Source organism: Dendrobates tinctorius, unplaced genomic scaffold, assembly GCF_039654945.1.
Source record: "Dendrobates tinctorius isolate UK_male_01 unplaced genomic scaffold, ASM3965494v1 ptg000178l, whole genome shotgun sequence".
Taxonomy (NCBI): Eukaryota; Metazoa; Chordata; class Amphibia; order Anura; family Dendrobatidae; genus Dendrobates; species Dendrobates tinctorius.
Window position 1 is genome coordinate 1046302 of NW_027361845.1, and position 12570 is coordinate 1058871.

The 12570-nt window shown below is 32.8% G+C and overlaps 5 non-coding genes across 5 annotated transcripts; all 5 read left to right on the forward strand.

Moving 5' to 3' along the window:
- Nucleotides 1–428: 428 nt before the first annotated feature.
- On the forward strand, nucleotides 429–500 carry TRNAW-CCA (transfer RNA tryptophan (anticodon CCA)). Its single transcript has one exon. It is a non-coding gene; the product is annotated as a tRNA-Trp (tRNA).
- A 3781-nt stretch (nucleotides 501–4281) lies between these two features.
- On the forward strand, nucleotides 4282–4353 carry TRNAW-CCA (transfer RNA tryptophan (anticodon CCA)). The gene has a single exon. It is a non-coding gene; the product is annotated as a tRNA-Trp (tRNA).
- Nucleotides 4354–7258: 2905 nt separating this feature from the next.
- On the forward strand, nucleotides 7259–7330 carry TRNAW-CCA (transfer RNA tryptophan (anticodon CCA)). The gene has a single exon. It is a non-coding gene; the product is annotated as a tRNA-Trp (tRNA).
- A 1417-nt stretch (nucleotides 7331–8747) lies between these two features.
- TRNAR-CCU (transfer RNA arginine (anticodon CCU)) lies at nucleotides 8748–8819 on the forward strand. The gene has a single exon. It is a non-coding gene; the product is annotated as a tRNA-Arg (tRNA).
- Nucleotides 8820–11713: 2894 nt separating this feature from the next.
- Nucleotides 11714–11785, forward strand: TRNAW-CCA (transfer RNA tryptophan (anticodon CCA)). Its single transcript has one exon. It is a non-coding gene; the product is annotated as a tRNA-Trp (tRNA).
- The last annotated feature ends 785 nt before the right edge of the window (nucleotides 11786–12570 follow it).

Consider the following 12570-nt stretch of genomic DNA (forward strand, 5'->3'; position numbering starts at 1 on the left):
TGAGAAATATTATTGGGAATTGAGTTAAAAACATTAATAAATGCCAGGAACACCTATCGCTTTGTTCATACCATTGTCATCTTTGAATTTGTAAGAAAATCAGGCTTATTACTAGAATCTAAACTTTCTACCTTTGATGAGATATATCATTGGGAACTGAGTTCAAAACAGGAAATTTGTGGCAAGTCAGAAACACCTATTAATTTGTTTATACCATTGTCATCTTTGAATTTGTAAGAAAAAAGGGTTTATTACTATATTCTAAATTTTTAATTGGAAATCCCTGAATCTGAAAGTGAAGACCTTAATTCATCCTTGTTTATATCTTTTCCAAACTGTGATTGTAAGTAGCAAATTTCAAGATGGTGTCCATATATTTTATCATGCACTTTTCATGTGAAGTATGGGAGCAACAACACTTTTCAACTGACCTCGTGGCGCAACGGTAGCGCGTCTGACTCCAGATCAGAAGGCTGTGTGTTCAAATCACTTTGAGGTCAACCAGCTCTTTATGTCTTTTCATATCTTGATTGATGTTTGGGTTATTATTGAAAACAGCAACTGCGTAGTCCAACTTGACAAAAGTTAACTCGACTTTGTTGCTACCAGGCTGCAGTGTTTAAGAAACTGCATTTTTTAGTTCTACAGATTATAATCGTTTCAAGAGGACTTTAATAAGAATTGTTATTGGGAATTGAGTTCCAAACATTAATAAATGTAATTAATGCCATAAGCACCTGTTAATTTATTTTTACCATTGCCATCTATGAATTTGTAAGAAAAGAGGGTTTATTACCAGATTCTTAATTTTTGACTGGAAATCACTGAATCTGATTGTGAAGATCTTAATTCAACTGTAGTGCTTCTGAATCCATTTCAGAAAGTTGTGTATTCAAATCACGTCATGGTCAAGCAGCTCTTTCATATTTTTATAGCTTGATCGATGTTTGGGTTAAGATTGAAAACAGAAACTGGGTAATCCAACTGAAAATAGATTAACACAACATTGTTGACACAGGTCAGAACAGTTTTTAAAAAAGTGTTTTTTTAATTCTATAGATTAAAATCTTATCAACAATACTTTGATGAGAAATATTATTGGGAATTGAGTTAAAAACATTAATAAATGTAATAAATGCCAGGAACACCTATCGCTTTGTTCATACCATTGTCATCTTTGAATTTGTAAGAAAATCAGGCTTATTACTAGAATCTAAACTTTAAACTGGAAATCCCTGAATCGGAACGTGAAGATCCTAATTCATCCTTGTTATTACTTTTCTAAACTGTGATTTAAAGTAGCAAATTTCAAGATGGTGTCTGTATATTTCCTCATGCACTTTACAAGTGAATTATGGGAGCAAGCAAGTTTTACTGCTGTCCTCATACACTGATGGTAGTGCGCCTTACTCCTGGTCAGAATGATGCATGTTTAAATTATGTCACGTTCAAGTATCTCTTTCATCTTTTTAAAAGTTGATCGATGTTTGGGTTAAGATTGAAAACAGAAACTGCGTATTCTAACTGACAATAGATTATCATGATCTTGTTGCCACCTGTCAGGAAAGTGTTTGAAAAATTGCTTTTTTAATTCTACTGAATAAAATCTTTTCAACAATCCTTTGATGAGATATATCATTGGGAACTGAGTTCAAAACAGGAAATTTGTGGCAAGTCAGAAACACCTATTAATTTGTTCACTGAATCTGATTGTGAAGATCTTAATTCAACTGTAGTGCTTCTGAATCCATATCAGAAAGTTGTGTATTCAAATCACGTCATGGTCAAGCAGCTCTTTCATATTTTTATAGCTTGATCGATGTTTGGGTTAAGATTGAAAACAGAAACTGGGTAATCCAACTGAAAATAGATTAACACAACGTTGTTGACACAGGTCAGAACAGTTTTTAAAAAAGTGTTTTTTTAATTCTATAGATTAAAATCTTACCAACAATACTTTGATGAGAAATATTATTGGGAATTGAGTTAAAAACATTAATAAATGTAATAAATGCCAGGAACACCTATCGCTTTGTTCATACCATTGTCATCTTTGAATTTGTAAGAAAATCAGGCTTATTACTAGAATCTAAACTTTAAACTGGAAATCCCTGAATCGGAACGTGAAGATCCTAATTCATCCTTGTTATTACTTTTCTAAACTGTGATTTAAAGTAGCAAATTTCAAGATGGTGTCTGTATATTTCCTCATGCACTTTACAAGTGAATTATGGGAGCAAGCAAGTTTTACTGCTGTCCTCATACACTGACGGTAGTGCGCCTTACTCCTGGTCAGAATGATGCATGTTTAAATTATGTCACGTTCAAGTATCTCTTTCATCTTTTTAAAAGTTGATCGATGTTTGGGTTAAGATTGAAAACAGAAACTGCGTATTCTAACTGACAATAGATTATCATGATCTTGTTGCCACCTGTCAGGAAAGTGTTTGAAAAATTGCTTTTTTAATTCTACTGAATAAAATCTTTTCAACAATCCTTTGATGAGATATATCATTGGGAACTGAGTTCAAAACAGGAAATTTGTGGCAAGTCAGAAACACCTATTAATTTGTTCATACCATTGTCATCTTTGAATTTGTAAGAAAAAAGGGTTTATTACTATATTCTAAATTTTTAATTGGAAATCCCTGAATCTGAAAGTGAAGACCTTAATTCATCCTTGTTTATACCTTTTCCAAACTGTGATTATAAGTAGCAAATTTCAAGATGGTGTCCATATATTTTATCATGCACTTTTCATGTGAAGTATGGGAGCAACAACACTTTTCAACTGACCTCGTGGCGCAACAGTAGCGCGTCTGACTTCAGAGCACAAGGTTGTGTGTTCAAATGACGTCGGGGTCAATCAGCTCTTTATGTCTTTTCATATCTTGATTGATGTTTGGGTTATTATTGAAAACAGTAACAGCGTAGTCCAACTGACAAAAGTTAACTCGACTATGTTGCTACCAGGCTGCAGTGTTTAAGATACTGCATTTTTTAGTTCTACAGATTATAATCGTTTCAAGAGGACTTTGATAAGAATTGTTACTGGGAATTGAGGTCCAAACATTAGTAAATGTAATTAATGCCATAAGCACCTATTAATTTATTTTTACCGTTGCCATCTTTGAATTTGTAAGAAAAGAGGGTTTATTACCAGATTCTTAATTTTTGACTGGAAATCACTGAATCTGATTGTGAAGATCTTAATTCAACTGTAGTGCTTTTGAATCCATATCAGAAAGTTGTGTATTCAAATCACGTCATGGTCAAGCAGCTCTTTCATATTTTTATAGCTTGATCGATGTTTGGGTTAAGATTGAAAACAGAAACTGGGTAATCCAACTGAAAATAGATTAACACAACGTTGTTGACACAGGTCAGAACAGTTTTTAAAAAAGTGTTTTTTTAATTCTATAGATTAAAATCTTATCAACAATACTTTGATGAGAAATATTATTGGGAATTGAGTTAAAAACATTAATAAATGTAATAAATGCCAGGAACACCTATCGCTTTGTTCATACCATTGTCATCTTTGAATTTGTAAGAAAATCAGGCTTATTACTAGAATCTAAACTTTAAACTGGAAATCCCTGAATCGGAACGTGAAGATCCTAATTCATCCTTGTTATTACTTTTCTAAACTGTGATTTAAAGTAGCAAATTTCAAGATGGTGTCTGTATATTTCCTCATGCACTTTACAAGTGAATTATGGGAGCAAGTAAGTTTTACAGCTGTCCTCATACACTGACGGTAGTGCGCCTTACTCCTGGTCAGAATGATGCATGTTTAAATTATGTCACGTTCAAGTATCTCTTTCATCTTTTTAAAAGTTGATCGATGTTTGGGTTAAGATTGAAAACAGAAACTGCGTATTCTAACTGACAATAGATTATCATGATCTTGTTGCCACCTGTCAGGAAAGTGTTTGAAAAATTGCTTTTTTAATTCTACTGAATAAAATCTTTTCAACAATCCTTTGATGAGATATATCATTGGGAACTGAGTTCAAAACAGGAAATTTGTGGCAAGTCAGAAACACCTATTAATTTGTTCATACCATTGTCATCTTTGAATTTGTAAGAAAAAAGGGTTTATTACTATATTCTAAATTTTTAATTGGAAATCCCTGAATCTGAAAGTGAAGACCTTAATTCATCCTTGTTTATATATTTTCCAAACTGTGATTATAAGTAGCAAATTTCAAGATGGTGTCCATATATTTTATCATGCACTTTTCATGTGAAGTATGGGAGCAACAACACTGTTCAAATGACCTCGTGGCGCAACGGTAGCGCGTCTGACTCCAGATCAGAAGGTTGCGTGTTCAAATCACGTCGAGGTCAATCAGCTCTTTATGTCTTTTCATATCTTGATTGATGTTTGGGTTATTATTGAAAACAGCAACTGCGTAGTCCAACTTGACAAAAGTTAACTCGACTTTGTTGCTACCAGGCTGCAGTGTTTAAGAAACTGCATTTTTTAGTTCTACAGATTATAATCGTTTCAAGAGGACTTTGATAAGAATTGTTATTGGGAATTGAGTTCCAAGCATTAATAAATGTAATTAATGCCATAAGCACCTATTAATTTATTTTTACCATTGCCATCTATGAATTTGTAAGAAAAGAGGGTTTATTACCAGATTCTTAATTTTTGACTGGAAATCACTGAATCTGATTGTGAAGATCTTAATTCAACTGTAGTGCTTCTGAATCCATATCAGAAAGTTGTGTATTCAAATCACGTCATGGTCAAGCAGCTCTTTCATATTTTTATAGCTTGATCGATGTTTGGGTTAAGATTGAAAACAGAAACTGGGTAATCCAACTGAAAACAGATTAACACAACGTTGTTGACACAGGTCAGAACAGTTTTTAAAAAAGTGTTTTTTTAATTCTATAGATTAAAATCTTATCAACAATACTTTGATGAGAAATATTATTGGGAACTGAGTTAAAAACATTAATAAATGTAATAAATGCTAGGAACACTTATCGCTTTGTTCATACCATTGTCATCTTTGAATTTGTAAGAAAATCAGGCTTATTACTAGAATCTAAACTTTAAACTGGAAATCCCTGAATCGGAACGTGAAGATCCTAATTCATCCTTGTTATTACTTTTCTAAACTGTGATTTAAAGTAGCAAATTTCAAGATGGTGTCTGTATATTTCCTCATGCACTTTACAAGTGAATTATGGGAGCAAGCAAGTTTTACTGCTGTCCTCATACACTGACGGTAGTGCGCCTTACTCCTGGTCAGAATGATGCATGTTTAAATTATGTCACGTTCAAGTATCTCTTTCATCTTTTTAAAAGTTGATCGATGTTTGGGTTAAGATTGAAAACAGAAACTGCGTATTCTAACTGACAATAGATTATCATGATCTTGTTGCCACCTGTCAGGAAAGTGTTTGAAAAATTGCTTTTTTAATTCTACTGAATAAAATCTTTTCAACAATCCTTTGATGAGATATATCATTGGGAACTGAGTTCAAAACAGGAAATTTGTGGCAAGTCAGAAACACCTATTAATTTGTTCATACCATTGTCATCTTTGAATTTGTAAGAAAAAAGGGTTTATTACTATATTCTAAATTTTTAATTTGAAATCCCTGAATCTGAAAGTGAAGACCTTAATTCATCCTTGTTTATATCTTTTCCAAACTGTGATTATAAGTAGCAAATTTCAAGATGGTGTCCATATATTTTATCATGCACTTTTCATGTGAAGTATGGGAGCAACAACACTTTGCAACTGACCTCGTGGCGCAACAGTAGCGCGTCTGACTTCAGATCAGAAGGTTGCGTGTTCAAATCACGTCGGGGTCAATCAGCTCTTTATGTCTTTTCATATCTTGATTGATGTTTGGGTTATTATTGAAAACAGTAACAGCGTAGTCCAACTGACAAAAGTTAACTCGACTTTGTTGCTACCAGGCTGCAGTGTTTAAGATACTGCATTTTTTAGTTCTACAGATTATAATCGTTTCAAGAGGGCTTTGATAAGAATTGTTATTGGGAATTGAGGTCCAAACATTAGTAAATGTAATTAATGCCATAAGCACCTATTAATTTATTTTTACCATTGCCATCTTTGAATTTGTAAGAAAAGAGGGTTTATTACCAGATTCTTAATTTTTGACTGGAAATCACTGAATCTGATTGTGAAGATCTTAATTCAACTGTAGTGCTTCTGAATCCATATCAGAAAGTTGTGTATTCAAATCACGTCATGGTCAAGCAGCTCTTTCATATTTTTATAGCTTGATCGATGTTTGGGTTAAGATTGAAAACAGAAACTGGGTAATCCAACTGAAAATAGATTAACACAACGTTGTTGACACAGGTCAGAACAGTTTTTAAAAAAGTGTTTTTTTAATTCTATAGATTAAAATCTTATCAACAATACTTTGATGAGAAATATTATTGGGAATTGAGTTAAAAACATTAATAAATGTAATAAATGCCAGGAACACCTATCGCTTTGTTCATACCATTGTCATCTTTGAATTTGTAAGAAAATCAGGCTTATTACTAGAATCTAAACTTTAAACTGGAAATCCCTGAATCGGAACGTGAAGATCCTAATTCATCCTTGTTATTACTTTTCTAAACTGTGATTTAAAGTAGCAAATTTCAAGATGGTGTCTGTATATTTCCTCATGCACTTTACAAGTGAATTATGGGAGCAAGCAAGTTTTACTGCTGTCCTCATACGCTGACGGTAGTGCGCCTTACTCCTGGTCAGAATGATGCATGTTTAAATTATGTCACGTTCAAGTATCTCTTTCATCTTTTTAAAAGTTGATCGATGTTTGGGTTAAGATTGAAAACAGAAACTGCGTATTCTAACTGACAATAGATTATCATGATCTTGTTGCCACCTGTCAGGAAAGTGTTTGAAAAATTGCGTTTTTAATTCTACTGAATAAAATCTTTTCAACAATCCTTTGATGAGATATATCATTGGGAACTGAGTTCAAAACAGGAAATTTGTGGCAAGTCAGAAACACCTATTAATTTGTTCATACCATTGTCATCTTTGAATTTGTAAGAAAAAAGGGTTTATTACTATATTCTAAATTTTTAATTGGAAATCCCTGAATCTGAAAGTGAAGACCTTAATTCATCCTTGTTTATATCTTTTCCAAACTGTGATTATAAGTAGCAAATTTCAAGATGGTGTCCATATATTTTATCATGCACTTTTCATGTGAAGTATGGGAGCAACAACACTTTTCAACTGACCTCGTGGCGCAACGGTAGCGCGTCTCACTCCAGATCAGAAGGTTGCGTGTTCAAATCACGTTGGGGTCAATCAGCTCTTTATGTCTTTTCATATCTTGATTGATGTTTGGGTTATTATTGAAAACAGTAACTGCGTAGTCCAACTGACAAAAGTTAACTCGACTTTGTTGCTACCAGGCTGCAGTGTTTAAGAAACTGCATTTTTTAGTTCTACAGATTATAATCGTTTCAAGAGGACTTTGATAGGAATTGTTATTGGGAATTGAGTTCCAAACATTAATAAATGTAATTAATGCCATAAGCACCTATTAATTTATTTTTACCATTGCCATCTTTGAATTTGTAAGAAAAGAGGGTTTATTACCAGATTCTTAATTTTTGACTGGAAATCACTGAATCTGATTGTGAAGATCTTAATTCAACTGTAGTGCTTCTGAATCCATATCAGAAAGTTGTGTATTCAAATCACGTCATGGTCAAGCAGCTCTTTCATATTTTTATAGCTTGATCGATGTTTGGGTTAAGATTGAAAACAGAAACTGGGTAATCCAACTGAAAATAGATTAACACAACGTTGTTGACACAGGTCAGAACAGTTTTTAAAAAAGTGTTTTTTTAATTCTATAGATTAAAATCTTATCAACAATACTTTGATGAGAAATATTATTGGGAATTGAGTTAAAAACATTAATAAATGTAATAAATGCCAGGAACACCTATCGCTTTGTTCATACCATTGTCATCTTTGAATTTGTAAGAAAATCAGGCTTATTACTAGAATCTAAACTTTAAACTGGAAATCCCTGAATCGGAACGTGAAGATCCTAATTCATCCTTGTTATTACTTTTCTAAACTGTGATTTAAAGTAGCAAATTTCAAGATGGTGTCTGTATATTTCCTCATGCACTTTACAAGTGAATTATGGGAGCAAGCAAGTTTTACTGCTGTCCTCATACGCTGACGGTAGTGCGCCTTACTCCTGGTCAGAATGATGCATGTTTAAATTATGTCACGTTCAAGTATCTCTTTCATCTTTTTAAAAGTTGATCGATGTTTGGGTTAAGATTGAAAACAGAAACTGCGTATTCTAACTGACAATAGATTATCATGATCTTGTTGCCACCTGTCAGGAAAGTGTTTGAAAAAATTGCTTTTTTAATTCTACTGAATAAAATCTTTTCAACAATCCTTTGATGAGATATATCATTGGGAACTGAGTTCAAAACAGGAAATTTGTGGCAAGTCAGAAACACCTATTAATTTGTTCATACCATTGTCATCTTTGAATTTGTAAGAAAAAAGGGTTTATTACTATATTCTAAATTTTTAATTGGAAATCCCTGAATCTGAAAGTGAAGACCTTAATTCATCCTTGTTTATACCTTTTCCAAACTGTGATTATAAGTAGCAAATTTCAAGATGGTGTCCATATATTTTATCATGCACTTTTCATGTGAAGTATGGGAGCAACAACACTTTTCAACTGACCTCGTGGAGCAACAGTAGCGCGTCTGACTCCTGATCAGAAGGTTGCGTGTTCAAATCACGTCGGGGTCATTCAGCTTTTCATATCTTGATTGATGTTTGGGTTATTATTGAAAACAGTAACAGCGTAGTCCAACTGACAAAAGTTAACTCGACTTTGTTGCTACCAGGCTGCATGGTTTAAGATACTGCATTTTTTAGTTCTACAGATTATAATCGTTTCAAGAGGACTTTGATAAGAATTGTTATTGGGAATTGAGGTCCAAACATTAGTAAATGTAATTAATGCCATAAGCACCTATTAATTTATTTTTACCATTGCCATCTTTGAATTTGTAAGAAAAGAGGGTTTATTACCAGATTCTTAATTTTTGACTGGAAATCACTGAATCTGATTGTGAAGATCTTAATTCAACTGTAGTGCTTCTGAATCCATATCAGAAAGTTGTGTATTCAAATCACGTCATGGTCAAGCAGCTCTTTCATATTTTTATAGCTTGATCGATGTTTGGGTTAAGATTGAAAACAGAAACTGGGTAATCCAACTGAAAATAGATTAACACAACGTTGTTGACACAGGTCAGAACAGTTTTTAAAAAAGTGTTTTTTTAATTCTATAGATTAAAATCTTATCAACAATACTTTGATGAGAAATATTATTGGGAATTGAGTTAAAAACATTAATAAATGTAATAAATGCCAGGAACACCTATCGCTTTGTTCATACCATTGTCATCTTTGAATTTGTAAGAAAATCAGGCTTATTACTAGAATCTAAACTTTAAACTGGAAATCCCTGAATCGGAACGTGAAGATCCTAATTCATCCTTGTTATTACTTTTCTAAACTGTGATTTAAAGTAGCAAATTTCAAGATGGTGTCTGTATATTTCCTCATGCACTTTACAAGTGAATTATGGGAGCAAGCAAGTTTTACAGCTGTCCTCATACACTGACGGTAGTGCGCCTTACTCCTGGTCAGAATGATGCATGTTTAAATTATGTCACGTTCAAGTATCTCTTTCATCTTTTTAAAAGTTGATCGATGTTTGGGTTAAGATTGAAAACAGAAACTGCTTATTCTAACTGACAATAGATTATCATGATCTTGTTGCCACCTGTCAGGAAAGTGTTTGAAAAATTGCTTTTTTAATTCTACTGAATAAAATCTTTTCAACAATCCTTTGATGAGATATATCATTGGGAACTGAGTTCAAAACAGAAAATTTGTGGCAAGTCAGAAACACCTATTAATTTGTTCATACCATTGTCATCTTTGAATTTGTAAGAAAAAAGGGTTTATTACTATATTCTAAATTTTTAATTGGAAATCCCTGAATCTGAAAGTGAAGACCTTAATTCATCCTTGTTTATATCTTTTCCAAACTGTGATTATAAGTAGCAAATTTCAAGATGGTGTCCATATATTTTATCATGCACTTTTCATGTGAAGTATGGGAACAACAACACTTTTCAACTGACCTCGTGGCGCAACGGTAGTGCGTCTGACTCCAGATCAGAAGGTTGCGTCTTCAAATCACGTCGGTGTCAATCAGCTCTTTATGTCTTTTCATAACTTGATTGATGTTTGGGTTATTATTGAAAACAGTAACTGCGTAGTCCAACTGACAAAAGTTAACTCGACTTTGTTGCTACCAGGCTGCAGTGTTTAAGAAACTGCATTTTTTAGTTCTACAGATTATAATCGTTTCAAGAGGACTTTGATAAGAATTGTTATTGGGAATTGAGTTCCAAACATTAATAAATGTAATTAATGCCATAAGCACCTATTAATTTATTTTTACCATTGCCATCTTTGAATTTGTAAGAAAAGAGGGTTTATTACCAGATTCTTAATTTTTGACTGGAAATCACTGAATCTGATTGTGAAGATCTTAATTCAACTGTAGTGCTTCTGAATCCATATCAGAAAGTTGTGTATTCAAATCACGTCATGGTCAAGCAGCTCTTTCATATTTTTATAGCTTGATCGATGTTTGGGTTAAGATTGAAAACAGAAACTGGGTAATCCAACTGAAAATAGATTAACACAACGTTGTTGACACAGGTCAGAACAGTTTTTAAAAAAGTGTTTTTTTAATTCTATAGATTAAAATCTTATCAACAATACTTTGATGAGAAATATTATTGGGAATTGAGTTAAAAAAATTAATAAATGTAATAAATGCCAGGAACACCTATCGCTTTGTTCATACCATTGTCATCTTTGAATTTGTAAGAAAATCAGGCTTATTACTAGAATCTAAACTTTAAACTGGAAATCCCTGAATCGGAACGTGAAGATCCTAATTCATCCTTGTTATTACTTTTCTAAACTGTGATTTAAAGTAGCAAATTTCAAGATGGTGTCTGTATATTTCCTCATGCACTTTATAAGTGAATTATGGGAGCAAGCAAGTTTTACAGCTGTCCTCATACACTGACGGTAGTGCGCCTTACTCCTGGTCAGAATGATGCATGTTTAAATTATGTCATGTTCAAGTATCTCTTTCATCTTTTTAAAAGTTGATCGATGTTTGGGTTAAGATTGAAAACAGAAACTGCGTATTCTAACTGACAATAGATTATCATGATCTTGTTGCCACATGTCAGGAAAGTGTTTGAAAAATTCCTTTTTTAATTCTACTGAATAAAATCTTTTCAACAATCCTTTGATGAGATATATCATTGGGAACTGAGTTCAAAACAGGAAATTTGTGGCAAGTCAGAAACACCTATTAATTTGTTCATACCATTGTCATCTTTGAATTTGTAAGAAAAAAGGGTTTATTACTATATTCTAAATTTTTAATTGGAAATCCCTGAATCTGAAAGTGAAGACCTTAATTCATCCTTGTTTATATCTTTTCCAAACTGTGATTATAAGTAGCAAATTTCAAGATGGTGTCCATATATTTTATCATGCACTTTTCATGTGAAGTATGGGAGCAACAATACTTTTCAACTGACCTCGTGGCGCAACGGAAGTGCGTCTGACTCCAGATCAGAAAGTTGCGTGTTCAAATCACGTCGGGGTCAATCAGCTCTTTATGTCTTTTCATATCTTGATTGATGTTTGGGTTATTATTGAAATCAGTAACTGCGTAGTCCAACTGACAAAAGTTAACTCGACTTTGTTGCTACCATGCCGCAGTGTTTAAGAAACTGCATTTTTTAGTTCTACAGATTATAATCGTTTCAAGAGGACTTTGATAAGAATTGTTATTGGGAATTGAGTTCCAAACATTAATAAATGTAATTAATGCCATAAGCACCTATTAATTTATTTTTATCATTGCCATCTTTGAATTTGTAAGAAAAGAGGGTTTATTACCAGATTCTTAATTTTTGACTGGAAATCACTGAATCTGATTGTGAAGATCTTAATTCAACTGTAGTGCTTCTGAATCCATATCAGAAAGTTGTGTATTCAAATCACGTCATGGTCAAGCAGCTCTTTCATATTTTTATAGCTTGATTGATATTTGGGTTAAGATTGAAAACAGAAACTGGGTAATCCAACTGAAAATAGATTAACACAACGTTGTTGACACAGGTCAGAACAGTTTTTAAAAAAGTGTTTTTTTAATTCTATAGATTAAAATCTTATCAACAATACTTTGATGAGAAATATTATTGGGAATTGAGTTAAAAACATTAATAAATGTAATAAATGCCAGGAACACCTATCGCTTTGTTCATACCATTGTCATCTTTGAATTTGTAAGAAAATCAGGCTTATTACTAGAATCTAAACTTTAAACTGGAAATCCCTGAATCGGAACGTGAAGATCCTAATTCATCCTTGTTATTACTTTTCTAAA